Genomic DNA, 23,301 nt, shown 5'->3' with positions numbered 1-23,301 from the left:
ACCACAGACGTAATGAAAAGTCTGCCGGTTCATACAGATAAATCCATCCTAACTCAAAATTTGGCCCTTCAAATGTTTCCACTTAACTACCCAGAGTCTTTGATTAAGAGGAAAAGGGCTGTATTTCCACCTCAGTGAGCACTCAAGCAGTAATAGGAGTAGGAATACAGATATTCTTTACACTGTCCCTGACTTTCCTTTACCAAGCAGAGGGTGTGAAATTTTAGCAAAAGGGCAGAATTCAACAACTCAGTAAGATCCAACAGCAAAATAATGCAAAGATGGGTTCCTCTCAGAGCAAACTTCTTTCATTCAATGCTTTGTGTCATTCAACTCACATACATTTCTGATACTACTCTTATTTTTCTGGCTCCCCTTCAGAACTGGATGGATAACTCCGTTGTTACTGGATTTTCATATATATAGCCTTGAAAAATCAAAACTTTCCATTCATTCTCCAGTCTCTGTAATAAGAAATGGCTAGATGGATCTGGACCAGAAAATTGTTGAAATGGGTATGTTCCTGGAAATCATTTCTTCCTTAGCAAAACAACCTATGTGGCTAAATTTCACGTGGTTGCAAATGCCCCCATCGGCTCTAGCCAACAGTATTTGGTAGTGCCATAAATGAAAGAAATATTGTCCTCAGAAAGCAGTTGCCTGTGCAGAACACTGTTAGCACAGTTCTCCCACTCACCTTTCTTTGATTACATGCATTTAGATGGTAAGTAAGTGGAAGGAGCAGTCAAACATACAAGTGGTAACAGACTAAATAATGTGATTAATAAGGTAGATTGACTGCCTGTATACTACTTTGTATTTCTGCTTTGATCTGGATGTTTTAAATGGCCCATAATGACCAAGACGGGGAAACCTGAGAATCATCCACCTAAGAAAATTTGTTAAAAATTTAAGACAAGTAGTGCCATGGCAAGACTAGAGGAACTGGAGGAGCATGATCTCTGCAGGATTTCTGCTTTGTATTTGTACACTCTGGTGTTTAGTAAAGTGTTGGCTCTAGTCAAGGGTTTTCCCCATGACTGAAACATTCATAATATTTCCCATACGGACTCCTTGCACCTTCTGCTAAAGACTTGTCTTCAATAAGGGCACAAACAGAACTGCCTTCTTCAACCCAGGTGTCCATTTTCATGAGACTTGCAGGAATTTAATATCTTGGAGTGTAATTTCAACCTCCATCAAACTTGGTCGAAACTAGCTACTTAAAGGCCATTAAGAGAGTTGAGTGTACATGAAGATAGGCAAACGTGCAGAAAATTATTGAACAAACCCTCTTTTTTCAGTAAATTTGGCTTAAAATGGTTGTTGAACATCAGGCTCTTACATCTGTGCAGGAATATTCTATCAGCTCCTAGTGACTTCATTGCAGTTGTGAATCCTTGATGCTTTGGGCACTTTCTTCTCTGCTGATGTGTGCATTTAGGAATCAGATGTGAAGGTCACTTTTTCTAATGGCTTATTTCCTTTGAAAATATAGCGAGATACAATGAACATGGACATAGCTCTTCAAGTGGGAGGTTTTGTCCTATTTAAAACATGCACTGTGTGCTTGAAACCATTGGTTATTCTTGCCTTTTTTTTTTTTTTTAATGCCTTGGAAAACTTGAGAGTCAAACAGAGATACCATATCTGTCTTTGAGCAGAACAATTAAGGTAATTAGCCAAAGCAACTACTCAGTCTATGCAAAGTAGAGCTGAGGAAAATAGGAGGACTCTTTCCCCATGGAAGAGGTACTTGAAGTTACCTCCAGATTCTCAGTAACTGCTGTCAACTTGAGAATTTAGCCGGCATGCAAATCAAAAAGGACAAAGCCCAAGGAAAAGAGAAAACAAGACACTTAAGACCATCCCAGAGGAGATTAGATGATGATCCCTCTACAGGAACTCTTGACACCCCAGATGCCAGCTTAAGAGACGGTCCTGAATCAGACGTGTCAGAAAGCACAGAGCTTACAACAGCCGCTGGGCCCAGCTCCCCGGAGGCTGCACTGTCCGTCACAAATTAGTCATTGGGGCAGGAGTCGTAAAAGAAAGGGAGAGTCGGGAACAACCACCGTCCTCCGCTGGGACCCCAAAAGCCGAGCGAGCGATGTGAGCAGGAGGTATTGCTTGTGGATGGCTGCAATAACCCTGCTTCAGGGCAGTGGGGTGTGCAAAATTATTTAAGGTCTTAACTGCCACAAGAAAATACAGATGCTGCACCTGAAATAAATCACCTGAAGTGCTTACAGACAATGGAATAAACGTCAAAATTGTTTGGCCGTAGAGAAGCACTATGGCAACAGTGAAGGGTAACCTCTCTAGCAATTTTGCACTTGTCTTTTTTTTGGCCCTTGGGTCCCTCAGTATTTCCACCGTGGTGGCATTCAGACCATAGAGGGACGTGTTGGTGCCACACATGCGTGCCCCGTTCACGGCAGCCGGAGGCTGGTGACACACACGAGCGTGACGGCTGTCTTGCCTCGCTGCTGCTGCAGCTGGGAGGAGGCGTGGAGCACGGCGTGCTCCGAGGACGTCTGTCGGGGCTGGTGTTGGGGAATGGTGGGGATGCTCTCTTACGGTTAGAGTCCAGGCTCGGGGGATTCCTGGAGAACTCCTTGCAGGCAGCGTATCGTAACAGTGCTGGTAAAAGCACTTCAACCGTAGCTTGTGAGGAGAAATGAGGAAATCGTCTGGGGCTGCGTGTTTTCTAAAAGCTTTAACTCTTTGCTCCTGAAGCACACTCTGGTGTACCGATAGTTCAGCAGTGTGTTCAGCTGGGAGGATCTATACAGGGAGGCTAGGGCAGGGTGCCTCGTAGAAGGGGTTGGCAAAATGTGTAACTGGGGAGATTGGTGCCATTCTGTTCAACTTGATCTATTCTGTCGAGTGCTTTGTGTCACTCCTCTTGGACACACCGTGATTTAACATTCAGGAGCGTATACCTCTTGTCATTAACTCCATCAGCTACTGGTTTTCTAACCCTTGCCTTCATCCGAGTGTCAGATTTTTCACTTGCAAATATCTCCAGAACAAGCCTTCTCATCCAGAGGAAGCAGAAGGAAATTGCCTTCCTTAATGAGCATGGACTGAAAGAGGAGGAAAGCTTCCTGCCCTCTGCGAACACAGGTCAGGTCCACCATAGATACTGTTTGATGTGCCTGAACTTCTCCTTCAAACAAAGTGTAAAGCCAGGGTCCTGCCTCTTTCTTCTTACTGAACGTCCCTCCCGGTACTTTTCACAGCCGTCAAGTGCCAACTTGCGGATTGCACCTAAATTCCAGTTTGGAGTAACTGGACTTTGCTTCTCTGTCTTCCTCACGTGGTTTCAGTTCTCTCCTGCACGTATTGATCTAAACTGTTGGGTGGCACTTGTTCGGCTAAACTGCTTCTTGTGCCACACGAGCCAAGGGCAGCTTCATTTCAGCAACGAGTTTGTTTTTGCACGGCGTTACCTACAGACTGAATCCAAAGGGCTCCTTGCTCCAGCTGGTGCTTCCCTTCATTCCGGTACAAATGTTGTGAGGAGAAGGTTTAAGTAAGGACTGCAAAATGCCTCCAATCCTAGGTCTAAATTAAAGCCGGCTCTGGTGCCAGTATTGAATTTCATTCCTTCTCTTCAGCTCTGAGAGACTGAAAAGGCTGCTCTGTCAGCAGCCAGGTGCAGCAGCGGGGTCTGACTCTATACATCCCTCAGATAAAACGGTGCTATGGAATTCACCGACTTAAAATAGCTTGTATATTGATATTGTCATCGTTGTACAATATCTTTAATAGGCTATTAGCAAGGCTGGTGAGAAAATCCTGTTGTGTTTTTTTAATGACCAATAGGTCAGCTTTAAAAAAAAAAATAGTTTCAAAGGTTTCAGTAAGAGCCCCCAAAGATCCTGGAAACAGGGGAACTTCTGAGAGCTCCAAGTGTGAAGCTGTAAAGTCTTCATATGCTAAAAAAAGAATCTTTAACACTTGAGCATTTGTCCTTTATTCAGCTATCTTGTAAGTGTTGCTGCAAATGCAGCAAGAGCTGAAAACAGGCAGCCTCTTCACAGTGGCTTTTTTTTTTGGGGGGGGGCTGTTTAATAAACATACACTAGATACAAATTTAGCCAATAAAAGGTTCATGTAGTATATATGTATGTGTAACACATGCACAAAAGGGCTATTCAAAATGCATAGCAACCACTCGGCAGGGTTTAATTTTCCTTAACAGTTTTCCATTTTCCTTTAAATTTGGGATGGGAGTGGGGGGTAGCAATCAGAATCCTTGGCATAAATAGGATAATAATAAGGAAGTTCCTGGTATTGTTGATGTTACAGTTCTTAACAAAGCATACAACTGAATTCAGATAAAAGAAAGTTTCTGATTAAAAGAGACTGTATGAATGAAAAATTTGAAAAGTTATTGGAAATTTCTCATACTTGTTAATCACTGTCATATGTTAATCATATGAGAAATGAAAAACTAGCCAAGATTTTTGTAACATGTTTTATTAATTTGGTTAACACTTTTAAAAAATGTATTTTAAAAACTATTAGCATTCTGTATGACAGCACACATAAATTATGTCAGCCAAACAGTACAGCAGGTTACATCATTGCCTTCTGTGACATTTATGAAGCCAGCATCTGCTGTGCATGATGGGTTGGCTTTTTCCAAAGCCTATCTAAGGGGTTTACAGCTGGCTTTCCAAATATATGCCCTGCCGTGGTCTTAAAGTGACACACAGACGCCAAGATCGTTGGCAGGTTTAGATTTTCATCCAGTTTTCTCGCTTAGCGGAGCCTGCCAGAGTGTCAGTTCTCATGTGTGCTGGCAGTGAAGTCCTGAGTGTGAAACAGATGTTTCTGTTACACGAACACCTAGATGCCCAGATTGAGACTGTAATCCTGTTTTAGTACAAGTGAAGAAGTAGAAATTATTAATAGTTGCTTGTAGCACAGTGCAAAGATTGAGACTGATGAGTGCTGTAAAACCTTGAAGAATACAGAGGCGGGGGGGATGTTAAGTTTTTGATGCCTAATGATACAGGTAATTTTTTTTTTTTAATTACACCCCACCACCCACCCCCCGCCCTGAAGAATCTACTTTTCTAACTCTCACTGAAATCTTTTAGTTAGGTGCCTTCAGACATTTCATGGTCTGGGCTCTGGGCTCTCTCTGCTCCTTTAGGCACTTAACACTTGACAATCTAACCTTTGCTCTGTGCAGGGGGAAAGGCTGGAGAAGTGCCTGTAGGGTTTTGTGAATGCAAGGAAGACAGGGTTTTAAAGAACTTGGGATCTAGACAGACACAAAAACAGGAGTGGTGATAAAATGGCATCAGTCCTGCCAGCCTCGGCGGGATGCTGTGTTAAGTTGGTCTGGCTGGATTATTTTGACCTGTTAGTTTTTTGGTTTGTTTTGCTTTCTGTGTTGAACAGCACAAGCTTCCTGTGGTGTGTTAGTGAAATAGGTGGCAGAACCTCATGGTCTTCCCTTTGCTTCTTTCTCTTCCTCTGCTACGAAAATAATTTTATCCTGTCTAGATTGACAGAACAATCTTGTGCTATGTGGGTGAAGATACACGTGATATGTGGGTGAAGATACATGCATATGTGCACGTGTGTGTGTGCATATATATGTATATGGAGCATTCCACCCCTAAGTCCTGAAATCAAACAAAGCCGGAGGCCCCTGCAGTGCACCAAATCGTCTTGCAGTTCTGATACGTGCGTAAAGCAGGCAACAAGTACTTCTTCCCCAAAAAAGTCTTCTGTGCCTCTTAATTTATCTGTTTTTTGAGAAGCAAGCAGAGGTGAAATCCATGTTACCAAGAGGCATCCCAGTTTTGCTCACCTGATTGAAGGGATCAGCTTCAGATTCCTCTGCCAAACCCACCAGCAAAACACAAAGCTGCTGCTGAGCCTTTTTTCCCCCTAAGCTCTTCGGTGGCCTGAGATACCTTTCGTTGGGGCAGCAGTTCTGCTTGCAAAAAGCCAATCATTTCATCAAAGCCCCAGACTCTGGAGAACATGGGCTGTGCCATCACAGGGCTGCTTTTCAAGGAGGCATCTGTGCTTAGCATATGGCAACTATTTATTATAGCTGTTGCATTGAGAAACAACAATTCCCATGATAATTGTTTCTCGTATATCAAGATGCTTCAATCTCTGTTTCCCACAACATTCTGCTTGTCTGGTATGTGTGTGCCAATGTCACCACAGTCCTAGCAGACAGTTGTCTACGTTTTGTCATTACTGAGGGTAAACAGACATGACTTGAGTGGGAAGGAGAGCGGGGGAAGTGGACTGCTAATTTAGTCTGGCTTTAATACTGCACTGTGAAAGAAGTACTGAATGATTTGTGGGCAATATTTACAAACCTCCCCTCCCTCAATCCATCCATCCTTTTTCTTCAAGCGCACATTGTTTAAGGGCATTAATGCTTGTTATTTGCCAGAATGCAGTACAGACGATGCTTGGTTTTGCAAGGGGATGAGGAGACTTTTCTGCTCCCCCCCATCAACTAGTGCTCTGTGCATTATTCCAGAAGAAACACTCCTGTGTTCACTTGGAAATGTATAACATGTATGGACGTTTACTCACACATGCGTGCATGCACTTTCAGCACCTATATACAATATATACTTTTTCTCCCTTTGCACGCAGTAATCACATATGTGTCTTTCATATGCTAAATGTCAAAACCCCTAAACATACAAATTAATTATTAAAAAAAAAGAAGGAAAGGGAAACACACTAGAAGGTAGCCTCCCACTGTCTCATCACCAGCAAGACCTCGACTTTTGCTGCCTGACCTGGCTGTGATGTTCCCTTGTGGGCTTTAAGTTTGGGAGAACATTACAGGGGCTGATTTTGAGAATGGGCATGCCATTGCAGCAGTTCAGCATCTAGGCTCTTTGTTTGCATAACTCAGTGCAACTCCATAGACTTTCAGCATCAGTGTTTTGGCCCATGCCAGGTGAGATTTGGATCCATGACATTTGATGATGCTTCCTTTTTTTCAATTTTTTTTTTTTTTTGTATGGTTGTTTGAGGGAGAGAAGGGATAGGATGACCCTTTTATTACTTAATGAAAGTACATTATACCTGGAGATGGCTGAGCAAAACCAGCAACTGAGAGTTCTGTGCAACAGATAAATATTGCACTTATTTCCTCAGAGAGCCAGAGCCACTCCTGAGAAGCTGTAAGCATTAACAATCATGATTTAATGCAAATAAATAAAATTCAGGATTATATTAAAATCCGGATTTAAGTTTGATGCAGCAATCAAGGATTAGGTAGGAGGGGTGTTGACTCTTATAATGTTTTAACATAGGTCATGCTACAGAAAAACTCAGGCATAACCAAGATTTGATCTCAGCTCATTCTGTGTGTACTAAAACAGAGAGAAGAGTCTATTAGTTTTTGAGAAATTAGGTTCTGTTCAAAACACAGCATTATTCCCTTACAAAGGACCCAAGCTCTTCACACCGTGATGAGAGCTTCAATGATACTCAGCATTTGTGAATCTGACTCTCGTTCTTTTGTGTAGCACTGGTGTGTTTACATTACCCAGAGGACATTCACATGTACCGTGTAATTCATAAGTTCATCTGATTTTAACTAACTTGTCTGCTTTCATGTTAAAACCTGAGATGAAACCATTTTGGTTGTGTGATGAGGTGGTGCAGCTCTTAGTGGAGTTACATGACTCTGCTGCTTTATACCCTGCTAACTGGGTCCTGTATTTGCATGTAAAAGTCTGACTTCATAATGTGCTTTATTTTTGGCTTTGTGCAAGCTGTTTCTAGTTGAATCAATAGTAAAACTGCTCCTTAAGGCAGATAAATATGTAATTAGTAGAAATAATGGAGCAGTAGTCAGTCAGCTGCAAAACTGATGCTTCATCTAAATGTGTGTAAGGCACTTTATTTAGTTGGCATGTTGCTAACATCTATTAAGTTAAATTATGAGAAGTGTTTTGAGGCCTTTCACACAGAATGTGAAGCTTTTCATTCCTTATTTACATGTGTGAATATATATGCATGGAGATTTCAACCCATGAATTAACTCCAGAGGAAAACAAACCACCAGATAAACACAAAGCCTGGGTTTGTGTTTGGGTTTATTATTTTTTTCCCTTTAGAAAGCAAAGAAGCATCCTTACAGAATTTTCTGATTAATTTATTCAAAGAACTTAATTGATGTATCACAACACAGCGGTATAATTTACATGGCATTAAAAAATGGAATTGCTTAGTTCTTCGCACTGACAGCAGCCAGCTGAGAGAGTAACGAGAAGTCAATCTTTGATGGTCATTTTTATGACTTTGAAACATGTGCTTTTACTTAAATCTCACCTCATGCTGTTGGGTTTTCTAAATATTGAAATATTATGCAGTGTTTTATTAACACCAGTTAACACTGATATCTCTGGGTAGATAAATAGATAAATAGATAGATAGATAGATAGATCGATTGTTGCAGATCCTGTAAATAAAGTACAACAAGACATACGGAGGTATGTAAGGGCTGAGTGTCCCTAGAGGAAAAGATGTTTTTAACTGAGTCCACCTGATGCTTCGTCTTTTGGATCTGGGGACCTCTACACCTCTACAAGCAGGCTAAACAGTGCAGCGTGGGGCACAGCTGAGACATGCCCAAGACCTGTGAAGTCTCATCTCTCAAATAATGGATGTCTCTGCTCTGCAGCCCAAGGTCCTTCTCTGCTGGCTACTCTGCCAGGAGCTGGGCAGGAGATGAGAGGTGAGAGGAGGATAGACGGGGGAGAGGAGAGTATCTCCCATGTGCAAGGGTGTTTTACTAGTAGCATAAGAGAGGCTGGAAAAAATTACAGACCTATGGTTTTCCATCTCCCTACATGCACAAAGTACCTTGTCACACTGTCTCGTAAAGATTTTAAAGATGGTTTTAATACTTGAAACTTCCTCCGCCTTCAAAGAACAACAAGACTTCGAGACAGATATGTGGGAACTCACTTAGCCAAGTATTGCAATTTCAGTTCGTCTGCAGTGATCTGCAAACCACAGACTCTGAAATGAGCAAGGGGTTATGTGAACGTTCCGTATAAGTATTTATTTTTATTTTCTTTAGCAGAAGCTGTCAAATAAAGCATCTCCTGCCCTTCAGAGCTTTTGCAGTCTGTGCAGAGCTTCTGCAAGCCAGGGCTTTGCTTAGTACACTTAATTAGAGTTTGCTTATTGTAACAGTGCAAAATACAATCTGGTTTTACTCTGGGAATTAAATTTTGCTCCATTCTATTCTTGGTTAGCATCAGTTGCTTCCTAGTATTGGCAAGGATGCTTATGAAATCTGGGCATGTCTGGTGCAGGAAAGGTTAGTAGATTTAACAAGGAGGCATTAAAAATTGATTTAATAGAACAGTAGCCTGGACTTCAGTATGTAGCATAATTTCAGCATTGCTCCGGGGTAAGTATTCAATTTGGACTTTTTTTCATTCCAGACTAAATGAAACAGATGCCTCTCAATACACTTCTTTGGTAAACACACTCTGAGAATCCTCCATCCAATTGTAAATGATTATATGGCTAAAAATGTAGTCTGTAATAGAGAAAACAGATGCAGTGATAATTATCCCAGTGCTCTGCATATCAAACATTAACTATTGGTGGTGGAAAAGAGAGGCTGAAATCAAAACAAAGTGGGATTTGCTGCACCAGCTCAGACTATCAGTTCAGGTTGCCTGACATTATCTTCAGATATGGGCTGAGCTTGATAATTTATAAAGAAATCAGGAATGTTTCTTTATAACATTGCAAAGAATGTATAATGCTTCTTAGGTTTACTATCAGTTATTTGCACGTGATTCTTGCTAGTCAGGCATGGAACTCAGAGGGTCTTGGAACTTCTAATTTTAATTATTTGAGTATTTTAAATCTACAACCTGAATTTTCCATGCAGTTTTACTGCCCCCAAAAGCAGTAGCCAGCTGTGCTCTGTCTTCAGTAATACGGGAATTGAAATGCCTTGATAGGAAGTTTGAGGTTGGATCACTGAAATAAGTTTTGCCTGTGGCTGTTGCGGAAAATTCCATGTGGATGTGCAAGCTTATCATCTGATCTTCCAAGATGCTGGTGAGTATAGCACTAGCCAGAGTGACCAGCGTGTATGCAAGATCTTAGCCCAGGCTGGAAGGTTTCATCCTTCGACTAAAATCTTTGCAGCTGTTTCTGATTGCTCTTGTTTTGCCGTCACATAGCTGAAGATGATTCAATTTTAAAATATAAGCGTCCAATAAATAGCCTGCAATATGATCTAATCTCTTCTGCTATTTTTTTCGGATTCTTTTTAGAAGGGTTTCAATACTGAAAATGCAAAACTCCTCGCTGGAGCTGACGGAGGTATTTGGCCCAGATTCCTGTCAACTAACTGGAGGCATCTACCCTATGATGCCTGAGGGCGCTCACCCAGCATTAGCTGTCTGGAAACTGGGCAGTTCAGCCCCTCCTGAAATAGGTGGGAAAATTGTCTCCCACAGGTGCCTGTTTCGTCTCTGACTAAAGGGAGCCTGAAGTGCTGGCACAGGCTAGAAGCCCGATTTTCGGTGGGTGGGTTACCTGAGGTAAGTTTTACCCCAGTTAGCCTCATCGTTCCCTTTGCTTCTGTTCAAGATAGAGGAGAGACGGTCTCTTCCAGAGGGTTATTCAGTTCACTTGGGACCCAAACCTGCCCTTGGGAAGTGCTGTTTTTCCTTTGACTATTAGAAACGGGCAGCTCAGAGAGAGAATGTTGGGATGAAACCAGATTGTCTTCCTGCAGTCTTATTCCGGAGGAGAGGGAGAGAGGACTTGTTGCAGAGCTCCGGAGCTCTGCCAGTTCACTGGAAATCTCTCTCTGGGACCTGTTGCTCTTCCCAATAAGGAAGTCTGTAAGAGTTACCATCTATGGGACCCAAACGCCTTACCAAAAGCTTTTGACTTACCAAGCTGGTTTGCTTCACAAAGTGAAAAATATGCTATATTGATTAGAAAACAGTCTGCTGTGACATCTGAAACATGGACACTCATGCCTGTAGACGTAACAAAGTTAAGTTTCACTTTTATTATGAAAACTAAGTAGAATAATAAATTGTCACTTCCCAACACATTGCTCCGTAAAAGTGGCCTTGCTCACATTAGTCCTAGTCACATTAGCACACGTTAGAAGTATGTGCCGCTGTCTTCTGATGGACGGATGAACATGTTCATCTCATTCAGTTGCCCTGAAAGATTGGGCAATAAGAACAAGCTGCTGGGTGAGGGCTGTTGCTTCAGTTCCTCCTCAGCTGCTCCGGCTTTGGTCAGAAGCACGCTCGTGGGACGGACTCACTCATCTGGAGTGCAGAAGCGTGACCCCGTAACACAAGGTAGCCAGAGGGTGGTGATTAAAACAGGAAACTAATGTAAACTGCTTATCATTGACAAGTAGGTAAACTTTGGAAACCGGGTGAACTCACCTGTGTGAAATGTATGAGAAATAGGTCAAGGCCATGCTGTCTGTTTACATGCTTTTAATCTCCACCAGGGCACAGCAATTTATCATCTTTCCGAAGTGAAAGCCCTGCTCAGAATGGAGGAATGGGCTGAAGTTTCATGGCCGAGGACGCTTAGGACACACAAGGGTTCAGGTCAGAAAAATCTAATGGGCTTCCTGCGTTTGAAATATGCCTGTCTAGATATAGTTTGTTCTGATTATATTTGGCTGTCATTCTACATAGGTCAAATATACTTACAGGATGGTGTCCTAAGGGACACTGTGGGGGCAGAAGAGGCTTGGTTTTTTGCAAAACTCTCCTAAAGTTGGACAAAATGTTTAGAAATATCCCATGTTTATAGTCACGCGGGAGAAAGGTGTGATATGTTAGTGTGAAAAGCCATGTGCCCTGTTCTTGTTATAGAGGGAAGACATGAGACATGTGGGCCATTGGAAGCTGAAGGCAGCTCCCGGGGCGCAGCTGAGACCAGGTCAGGCTGGATCCGAGCGCAAGACCCTTCTCTGCATTCTCCTGCACCACGTGCCAGCCTTTCATTAGCGTGTGACCCTAATTAATACACCATGTGCCCTTTCAAGAGCACCAGATAAGTACTCACAGCTTTCGCTAGGCAGATGGTAACTTTCCTTACTTGACCAGACGTGCTGATCTCCCGTTAGATATCTCACCCCTTGCGCAGCTCTGCAGCCATGTTGTGTCAGGCTGCTGAGCGTTCCCAGCCACAAACAAGAAGGATCATGTTTGAGTTTGAAAGCCATGGCCTGGGTAAAATCCCATTGCTCTTTTCTGATCCATCTTCTACTGACATCGACTCTTTGTCTGAATTTTGTCCAAACACGGTCAGAAGAACAAGCTGCAGGTTTAAGCTCACTGTGGGCAGCAAATTCCCTCCCTCATCTTAAAAGCCTTTTGTTTTTCCACAGCTTCGTAGCATCTTTTAGGTCTCAGGAGGGGAATTACTAGTTGTAAATTTCTTTACGTGTCCTCCTTTCACACTCCTAGGAGTGAAAAATAAAATGCTACCCAGCTAGGCCATCCCTCTGCCTCTGAATAAACATTTGTGTGAGGGCTCCCATTCTTGCCGAGTGTTAGGATAACATTCTCATGCTGATTCCCCTGCCCTCCCTCAGCATCCCAGTGCTGGAGGTCCATTTCCGAGGCTTTGAAATGACCACGCTCTCACCTCATCTCATACACATGGAAATCAGATCACCAGAAGGAGCCAGCTTGTAAATCCCACGGGGAAGCCAACAGGGCAGGTTAGGAAAAGATGACCTTCAGTATATTAATGGTTGAGTGAAGAACTCCGTGCGGCCAAAGAGGCTGCAATGAAAATGGAGGAGGCAGGGTTGGTAGGTGGGTGAGGGCACTGCTGAAGGGCTTGGGCCTCCTTCGTTCAAGCTCCACTGACCGTTTTGCCATTGCTTCAGAGCATTTAAAACCTTTAACTGTTTGCTTATTTTCATACACGGGGGGACAAAGGATCTCTTACCATTACACAAACCAACTGTTTGTGTAAGGGTTCAGAAACAACAGCAGATAGGGGAGCCACGTTGTACCGGGCACCACACATGCCCACATCGTCCTTGCCACAAACTTGACAGACAAGAGACGAAGGGCTACAGCACATGAGCAGCGTGGGTATTGCAGCAACACTTTTCTGGCGAGACGGGCCAGCGCCATCAACCACAAGACCAATTTGTCTCCTTAGTAGTTGTGTAAGACGCAGAGGGGGCTGACTGGGCGTACAAACATCTCCTGCTTATGCTGCTTCTAATTAACCAGAGGAATACGCTGCCACGTGGTGTCAGGGAGGCAGATAGCTCCTGTGGCTGCACAGCGAGGAGAGCAAGGCTCTGCCTGGGCTTCAGAGGGGATCTTGGAGTAGTTATTCCCCGAACTGTGTTGCAAAGCCCTCCAGCTACCCGCCATCACGTCCTTTGTCCGGTGTCGAGCCTGCTCGTTTTCTGAGCAGGATTAGCAACGAATCCTTCTGCTCATTTAGTTGTACCTAAACAGGGGCTTTTCCTGGTAAAATCACGGTGGTAAGAGAGGGAATATTCTCCAACTCCTGGCTGCTGTAGCTGGTCTGAGAGGAGTTTCCAGTGCAGACCTGGAAACGGGTCTGCAGGCGGGAGGGTTATGTCAGTCCTCACGTTTCACAGCTGGGATCCAGAAACAATTTTTCTCTTCACTACCTAATTGCACAGGTAGCTTAATCTATGGAGGGTATGTTTCTTTTGCATTTCCTTCACGTGTCTACTCCAGCCGTATGCAGGGAAGCACCAAGACTTTGGTTCGGTTGCACTGTCAGTGCTGCCGTTTCGTTTTCCATAGATGCGAAGCGGTTCAGAAGGAACTTACGTGTGAACAGAACCCCACACCTCCGAGAGCTGAACTGAACACTTCTGTTCACTCCTGACCCGTACGCCAGAGTGAGTGACTCCGGTTAGGTCTGAAGTGTCTCTCCAGTCACAGAAGATAAGGTCAGGGTTGCTCGTTTAGGGTTAGGCAAATTAGGTACAGTGAAAGGCCTGAAGGGAAGGAGGGAAAACTATTGTGAGAAAGGCCATACATTCAGTATTGTCCTCTCCCTGTAAAAGAGAAAGGGGGCAGTGACCAAAGCCCTGATCTAGATTAGATCCGGAGGTCTTGTTGGGACTGCAATAAGATCATCTTCAAAGCTTAAGCGCTGACTTAAATATTTGTTTTCTGATCTGGGGTAGGAGCTGGTTTGAGGGATATTGCTTCAGGCACATGTTGTGTACAAAATACCATGAAATTCGTATTTATCAGTGATCAAAGAAACAGATAGAAATAAGTCATTTGGGAGATGAGAACTTTAACCAACACTGAATGAAATTATACAGAAGTCCCAAGATTAGTCAAGTAGGGTATCTTAACATATTTTAACACGGTTAAATGCCTATTAGCATGGGCCCTTTGAGCAAGTGTCTTTTGATACATTAGAAAGAATCAACAAAAGAACAGTTCTCACGGCTCTTTGAAAAACTCCTGTTTTTTAAAAACTGAAGTAAGAGTTGGACTTCTGCCTGAAATCCTGTATTACAGACTGTCTCTCCCAGGTGAAACCCTGTGTTCAAACATGTGCACATTTTCACTATACCCAAGCCCTTTATTGTTACGGATTATTTGTTTTAGAGGTCCCTGAGGACTTTTAAGTAATTTTCTTATAATCAAGGGGACATGCTGAAGCATGTGCAACAGCACTCAAAATGGGAACGTTCCTCATTCTGTATTAGCTGGCACACTCCTTCCGAGGGGCGTCTGGTTTGGGCTGCAAGGTTTTTCTAGTTCGTGTTTGTAGAGCTGTCTCACATCAAAAGAGAACCAAGAGAAAAGGGAACAAAATCTTAAACCCGTTCTCTTTCCTCTGCCACTACCGTGAAATATGCTCCCAAGAATGAGAGCAGGTCAAATTATTCAGCGTTGGTATATAAGTGCTTTGGGAAGGGTTACTAGGGCATTTCCATTATTTGCTGTGGTTGTGACATTTAGAGGGTACTTTGAAGAAAATAGCCTGGCTGGTAAATGACAGCAGAGAAAGGGGAAGGAAAGCAAATGGAGAGGAGGGAAGTTCACAGAGATTTCCTGACAAGATGAAAGGGTGAAGAAAACCCAGTGAGTTCTTATTCAAAAACCATTTTGGTGACCTCTGTTTGAATGAGAGAACTGTTTCTTTGCATGCTTACTTGGTCATGTCCACGAGTATGCTTCACCAAATATCTGCTGTGTTTAACACCGCAGTCCACTTTGTAATGTGTGATGAGAATTATTTTTACAGCTGAGGTTCTTAAGAGAGGCCCACAGGTGGTGTGTAAATCCTGGTGGGTTTTAACACACCTCAGTTGCACTAAAGAGGGAAATGCTGATCTTCACCAAGATTAATAAGGTACACAAAAGTATTAGCATCCCGTGTTTAAACCAAATGAAAAGCAGCCTGGGAACCTGGTGTCCTCTACAGGGAAGCCAATGTGTGCATGTGGGGGGACGGGGACAATGACAGGACTTTCCCTGCTGATTCTCAGCACAGTTTTAGTCATGTCATCCTTCCCGTACGTCCTCCAGTGCCACAACCTGCCGAGGAGACAAAATAGTGACCACTGCTCCAGACGGACACTGTGAGAATGTAGTGCTTGTACACAGCTTTAATGAAAGGTTCAGTAAGTGTCAGCACTCTGATATCAGGCGATGGCATAAATATTGCTAGGTATTTAACTAAAAATGATGAGTTTGGGGATAAAGTATTAGTCTGACATGAGAGGGGGTCTTGTGGGGGAGCACGTTCCTATTTTGAGTGTGACCTTGGGAAAATTGCTTAACCTGTCTTCTGTGTCTTTATTGCCCAATTCTAAATCCAAGTTGATATGTTACTGCCTTGTTTGCAGGATTGCATGAGCAAATTAATCAACCTCTGAGAGACACTCGGGTACTACAGTGATATAAATAGAGCTGGCCGGGAAACTCTTCTCAAATCCTTCAACTTTATTGCGCATCAAGATAAAACAATCTTTCAAAGGTTGTTTGGATTGATAATTGAAACAAAAATATACATAGAACAAACATCATTTTCTTGTAACCGTGCTCCTATAGGATGTGGATTCACATTCAAATTGCCATTAACTCATTTCATAGAGGGACTTGAACCTGGGGCTTTCTTTTCCTGGAAAACTGTTCAGAATTGGGGTGCTTGGTTAAAAAAAGGTGTTTGTGTTAAAAAAAAGTAAAAATCTGACTGGCACTGAACATAGTAAGAACAGGAGGAACGTGATGCATAAGTGCAAAATTTAAACATGGACCAGTCCTTATAGAGAAGGCAAGGCACAAGGGGAGAGAAGAAAAAAAGAAAGAGAATATAAAAAGGCCTGCATATCTATCACCAAATGTGTCTTTTCCAAAGCTTGTGGAAAAAAGCATCACGAAGAGTGCAACACAGCAGGCTAGGTGTAGAGTGAATACATAAACCTGTCCCCAAAGCACTGAATAGTGCAACGATATGGGATAGTGGGGTGTGAAACAGCAAATTTAGAGAAAGGAGAGCTATGTCAGCAGCAGCATCAAAACGTAGAGACTAACATAGCCTTGTTTAAGAGAAATTAGAGGCTGGGAGAGAGAGGAGGGAGAAAGTGTTGATGCACTATAAGATTATCACACATTTCTAAAGAGGTCTGAAAGAGCTGACTTCCTGCTGTGGGGTTCCTCTCATAGTGGTGTGAACAAGCATCGCACCGTCACCTGCAAAGTCTTTAAGTGCAAGTGGTGACACTTCAGTATTCACAGCCTGCCTTAGAAAATCCAAGGGAAGCAAAAGAAAGATGAAAACCTTGCAAGTCAAAAGGGTGCTGCTCCCATTGTTCTTCTTGCTGCTTGGTTAACTGGGAATCCCTTTGAGCACCAGAGAGGTCACATCTCCCCAGATGCGCTCTGCCCGCATCCTAGGGCAGGGCAGTGCTGCCGGTGTGGAAGCAGCTCCCCACAAACACCTTTCATGGTTACACTACAGCGAAATCACCCTGCTAGGCAGCACACAAACTCTCACCATGGAACCATGGTTTTAGCAGAATATATACCTGTGAGCACAACTACCAGCGGAAGATGGTTACCCTGTGACATGGCAGCACAGCCCCTTTTACAGAATAGGCAGGCCTGAAACCGCTCGGGACTGTCTTGAACAGAACTGGGACTTTATGGGCACGTGAGACTGGGTCTGAGTTACCAAAGATAAGAACGGGTGCATCTAGACCCTCTCCAGCTACCACCTTGGGGGTGACTGCTGCACCCCTGGCCATGAGCTCCTGCTGGTCCCAGCCCACAGGCTTGAGGACTGAACATGCTGTCAAGTACACGAAGACCTGAAGCCACTGTAGTTGTGACAGGAAAGAGCAGGAGCTTCACAGACAGTGAATTCAATAGCAATGAACAGGTCATGCACCAGAAACTGAGGGGAAAGGAAAATTAGCCCGAGTTTTTGACACCAGGTAAAATAGTTGATCAACAGGGTCACTGGAGGACCGTGCTGAATTCAAGACAGATGTTAGGCATGTCCATGTGCTTTGCTGCATGCGGTTCATACCTTGTAGGTGGTAAGTAGGCAAAACCGAGCTCTCCCGAGGAGAGGCTTGGGCTTCCGAGGGGCACTCTGCTATCTCCAACGTGAAGCAATGGATTGCCAGTGCAGGCTTGTTATTGTACTGTGTTACAAATGCGTAACGAGCATCTGGAATAAGCAGGGCTAATCAAAGTCCTTTATTTAGATGATACAATAGGAGTTACAAAGCCTGGCTTGTTTTCCAGGAAGGGATGTGTGGGAGGGTTTCTGTTGGGGGTATGGGGAGTATGCTCTTAGTATATGCTTGTCTAGTTTTAATACTTACTTCTGGTTTGGATAACCTCATTCATTTGATGTCCATTCCTATAAAAAGGACACAAATAAGGATGAGAACTAACTTTGTGATCTGCAACCCTACAATATCCCACAGCCATTTTCAGAAATAAAAAAGCTGTTCATGTTCTTGATTCTTTGTGGGAGACAAGACATTTGTCTATAACCACCAACAGAAAAATCAAGCAAACTGCAAATGCTGTATTTTTCACTATTATTAACCCCTCCCCAGCAAGTCAATCCATTTCTCTTTTGAAACAGTGAGATAGTGTGCCTGGCTGACACTTACTAGAGAGCTGTTTGAGCTTGTCTTCCTCACATTTCAAGAAAAAGTTTTTTTTTCCTCCTTTTAATGAATATTCACTTTTTTGGTCCTCCTTTATTCATTTATTTTTGAGGCCTTCCACCTCTGTTAACTGTGGGAAAAGGCTTCCCTTTGCCAGGGTACAGCAGGCATTGTAAAAGTAATTCAATTTTACACCATAGCAATGACATGATCAAGGGGACTTTGAGCAGGCTTTGTGACCAAGAGCATTTAACAAGTATGTGAAAAGCTTCCAAAGAGCCTTCATGAAAGAAAGAAAGGTTATAACAATAGGAGAGGTAGTTTGATAGCGGTAAATTAAGAGTCATAGGAGTGACTCTAATCAGGTTAGACTTTAAAGAGAGAGAAGCACCTTTATATCTCTTGGGTATAGGCCTGAGTGCATTAAGAACTGTTGGATTTGTGTTGGGAAGTACACAAATCCCTGTGGCACTCAGCACTTGCTCCTCCTTGGGCTGACGAATCCAGCCCTGCAAGGACAAAGACTTCCGAGGCAAAATAAGTAAAACTGCAGGTTTGGACCGAGTACCTTGGAAAAATAACATTGAATCTTTGTTGGGTTTTGCCAATATCTAGACCTCTTTAGAGGTTGTTATCTTCCATTTTGTTCCCTGTGGAAACCTCCTGGCAGTTCCAACACAAGCATGGGAGCAGTCTTGTGTATAAAAGCAATGATGAACCATTCACACATGTTACTAGTTTATAAGGTCTGTGCAGCCTGAGCCAGATTCTGTCCTGAGCCGTACCCCAGTGAAGTACATCAAGTGCCACGTGCAAGAAAGGCTATGAAAATGACACATAATTATATATACTGTGTATATTCATATGCACATTAGAGAGAGTGGTTCTGGCCATATCATTAAAACTTAGGGTTGGTAAGGAACATGTGTAGAGATGTATGCTTCAAAGGCGAATCCAGCTATCTAAAAAGAGAACACGTATACAAACAGACTATCAAGTTGTTAAGGCTAGTTTTGTTGTTTCTCACATGCGGCTTAACCAACACCTTTTATGTATCCGTTACTATGAAATATAGTCAGAGTTTAGTTTGCCCAGGAAAAAGGTTATAACTTGTCTTTTTCTCTGTTAGCAAAAAATAAGAAATGAAAAAGTTGGGCTTGACTCGTTTTTGCAATCGACAGGGACACCTACAGGAAGACAAAATTAACACATTGGCATATTGGGTGTTTTCTGCTTTATTTGTTCACAGCTTGAGCCTATTACCTAATAGAGACACAAGAAAATGGCCCATCTGTTTGCAGTGGGCAAATGTGTGAGTACTACTCTCTGGGGCTGCATGGGAGAAGGGTTGCTTTTCAAGAACGTATTTACTTTACTCTCTGTTTTCTCAACGGTGTGTATAACTCAATACTAAAAGGCTAATTTGTTTAAGAAAACCAAACCTGACTTCTTCAGTTAATTGCTTACAGAAAAGCTGTAGGTATTGCATGGATTCTGTGTGCTTTGCTGAGTGCACTGGAGTGGCCTCTGCTACGCGACCGGCAAGAAAGCAGAAAAGCCAGTTCGATGGCAGCAAACCGCTCATTGTTCCCAGCCTGCTTGTGCTGGTGGGGCTGCAGCTCCTGGAAAAGATCAAGGATGTGTAAGGAGTGGGAGAGAGATGAAAGTCTGTCCATCAAGGAATGGGGATGAGGCAGCTGGGAGGAAAAGGCTGCTCAGGGGCACGCGGGATTTGAGATATGATTAATGCTTTGGCAACATGTTAATGAGAACAGGATCTGGCAACGGGGAGGAAATGCCTATGTGTTCGCTTGCAGCCGGCCTCGAGCCGGAATAGGAGCCTACGCTCGCACCAAAGCGAATCCAAGATTTTGCATGTGCATGAGTGGAAACAGGCTGTAATAGAACGGCGTGGAATTTGGAAACCCGCATCCTGCCAGGCCCCTTCCACCGGTGGGAGCTGGGTCTGCTTTGTAGCTCCTTTTATCGGAAGAGGGACAGGGATCATTTTGGTAAACAGCAGCACGGTCTCCAAACGTCAGCTGTTCCTGCATCTTCTCCCCAGCTCCTTTGCCACTCGGGCTTTTAAAACAACTTTTAAACCTCCTAGAGTCAAAACCACTGATGACAGAGGTAGCCTTTACTTCTCTGTAGTCTGCAGGGACAGAACTGCTTGAAGGTATTAGCTATGCTAAGCCTCTTAAATATCTATTAAACACATAAAACTCTTAAATGCACGCAAATCCTGTGTAACAAATGGCAAACAATAAGGAAAAGCTGATCAACCATTATACAGCAATTTAATCTATGCAATTTGCATAATTTTGTCTAACAGAAGGAGACTATAGCAGAATTGCTTTCTGAAGAGAGGCAGAAATGCTGTACAAAACAGGTAAACAATCGGGAATGAGGATTTTGCAAGTCCTCGGCAAATTCTTGGCATACGGACAAAGGGAGTGTGATATAATTGCAGGGATGTGATGTAGATGGACTGGAAGAGACAAACGGGAAGTTGGGAGCATGAAAAAAAGTCGGGTTTGCAATCAAATTGGGAAATTTAGAACAAAGGTTGAGTATGTACCTTCAACTCTGTCCCTCTGTATCATTTCAGTAGACTTAAGTGTTGGCATCCTGCACCTGAGCTATAGTACTCATAACTACGACAGGCAAACTGCAGCTACCTGCAACATTTGTGCATGTGTAGCATCTTCACCTTTGGAGGGATCAAAGAGTGGTGACTCCCGAGCAGCCCGTTTTACAGATGGCCACAAGGCAGGTGAGCCACTGGTACCGGGACTCGGGGCCACTCCGCAAAATACCCTGTGCCTCCTCTGGGGCTCCTACAGGAACCATTTTCTCTGGTTTATAGTCTGTAAGGTGGGCTAATATTTCTGTGCCCAGCACATTGTGGACTCTGTAACAGTAATCTAAACTCGCATACTGAGCATGCAGATATTTCAGGGACAGGAGCTGTACAACTTACTTGTAAGTAGGTAACTGGGGGCTGCTTGTCACTGCAGAGCCACCTGCTTAGGTACAGCCCCTGCACCCCATGAATTTATACCAGGAGCTCATTAACAACTTAGTGCTGGGCTGCAAACCACCTTTTTCTTTTTTCCTCTTTTTTTTTTCTTCCCAGGAATGTCTTCTATTATGTGCCCAGCAATCTGGTAGCCATCAACACCTTGCTGATAAACTGGAAATCTTCACCTTCCATCCTCACCTCTCAAATGACCCATGAAAGAGTCTTGGAGATCAAAGAAATCCTCTTCCATCCTTATCCTTCGGACAGAGAGACTGATGGGATTTAGCACCCATGTGGGAATATGAGCATTGGTAACTGGGGAGTGGTAGGGGTGGAAAATGATTGGGGGGTGGGGGTGGTGGAAGAGCCCAGAAGATGAATTACCTGGGGAGGAGGTGCATACTGAATTGTGGTCTCCATAGCAAGTGTGAGAAGACAGAAGAGAAATTACTTCCTCTGCCCCAAATAAAGATCAAGGAGTATTTGCATTCAAAGGGGTTGGGTTTTGCACGTATCTCGTATCTTCGGTCACTTTCTTTTAACTGGGAATCCTCACTAATTAATCGTTCTTCAAATTCTGCTCCTGCACATCATATGCCTGAAGGGCTTGCTTGCTTCTCCAGTGCTACCTGCATGTGTTCCTTGCCCTTGCATTTTGCTGCCCAAAGCCAAATAATAAGTATATAGGAGTTAGATGAGAGACATAGGGGATTCTTTGAGATTTTTAAAAGATCCTGCAATTACAGTACGTTAAAGTGTGCTATGTGCTGCAGATAACCAAACAAAATGTCCAGTAAGAGTTATCCATTATTTATCCTGGCTTTTTTTCAGCAATTTTAGGCTTTATCTTGAATTCATGTTAGCAAACTCAGCAACCTGGGGGCTTTTCACAGCACCTTAGGCAGACTAAAGTGGAGCTGATGAATAATCAGTGATGGAACAGCTGTTATCCAGAGATAACAGAGGACTTCAGGCTGCAGATGTGCATGGGGTCAAGGGAGACAATGTTGTGCATGAAAAAGTCATACAATGGAGTTCTGTGTATTTTCTTCAGATTTGAAGAACAAAGAAGCAACGACCTTTTGTCTGCTGCTGTCATCCCCTGCTTCACCATTAAGGTAGTTTTTTTTCTTTTTTTTTTTTTTTTTCCTTAATGGGAGGTATTTTGAAACAGACCCCTGTCAATCATGTCCTGAAAAAGATGAGCCCATCCATGAACAGATTCCTTTTTAAAAGTTTAAATATTCTGAATGTCAAAACGTGTCACAGCCAGGTTAACATAGCACTTTGGATACCTGTGATTTGGATGTATTTGCTTCAAAGACAGGTTCATTTTTCATCACCGAATATGCCAAGATTCAAAGGACAAATGAAAAATAGAAGCAAACAAGACTATACTGTGGTTCAGTAAAGATCTCTCCAGCCTCCAACAATGGCCAATAGCACTGTGTAAGAATCGGGCTAGCAAAGAGAGATAATTCTTTTTGTGTATCCTCCTGGCATCTGGCAGTCTGTGATTTAAGGACTTTTGGGTTGAGGTTGTATCCATGTCTTTGTGTTGAATTGCATTTATGGACTATTTTTACCTAGATTTGTCTTTTTGTTGTTGTTGTTAATCAATCCAAAGTTTCATAATTGATACTTTATAGGAAGAGGTATTTCCTCTCTTGGTTTTGACCTTGCCATCACATCATTTCAGGTGAAGCCCGTTAATATTTGTATCGTGAGGAATGGTGAATACCTGTTCCCTTGTTGCCTCTCCATATCGGTCACAATGTTACATATCACTGTTATTGCTCAATTAAAGTCTTCCTTTGCTTAATCTCTCCTTCCTCAAAAAATCACCTCCCGCTTTCAGGCATCTTCGCGCAGTATTTCGCGCGGCCGGGGGAGCAAGCACGGAGCGAGCGCTGCCCTGCGCCGTCATCCTCCAGCATGTGCTGAGCCCGGGCAGGTCCCCGGCATCTGGAGGGGAGCCGGCAGCTCCTCCCAGCCCTGCTGCAGAAAAGCCCAAACCTCTGGAATACGGCCATGCCGGGGGAAGGCAGGCAGGGACAAACTTCGTATCGTGGTGCGCCGCGGGGCCAGCTTG

General features: G+C 43.4%; 1 long non-coding RNA gene across 1 annotated transcript; it reads left to right on the top strand.

Moving 5' to 3' along the window:
* The first annotated feature begins 19,830 nt into the window (after window positions 1–19,830).
* Window positions 19,831–23,091, top strand: LOC142037613 (uncharacterized). Its single transcript, XR_012652419.1, has 3 exons — window positions 19,831–20,960; window positions 21,324–21,520; window positions 22,264–23,091. It is a non-coding gene; the product is annotated as an uncharacterized LOC142037613 (long non-coding RNA).
* The last annotated feature ends 210 nt before the right edge of the window (window positions 23,092–23,301 follow it).

The sequence above is a fragment of the Buteo buteo genome, chromosome 12, assembly GCF_964188355.1.
Source record: "Buteo buteo chromosome 12, bButBut1.hap1.1, whole genome shotgun sequence".
NCBI lineage: Eukaryota > Metazoa > Chordata > Aves > Accipitriformes > Accipitridae > Buteo > Buteo buteo.
This window is presented reverse-complemented; position numbering and strand designations above follow the sequence as displayed.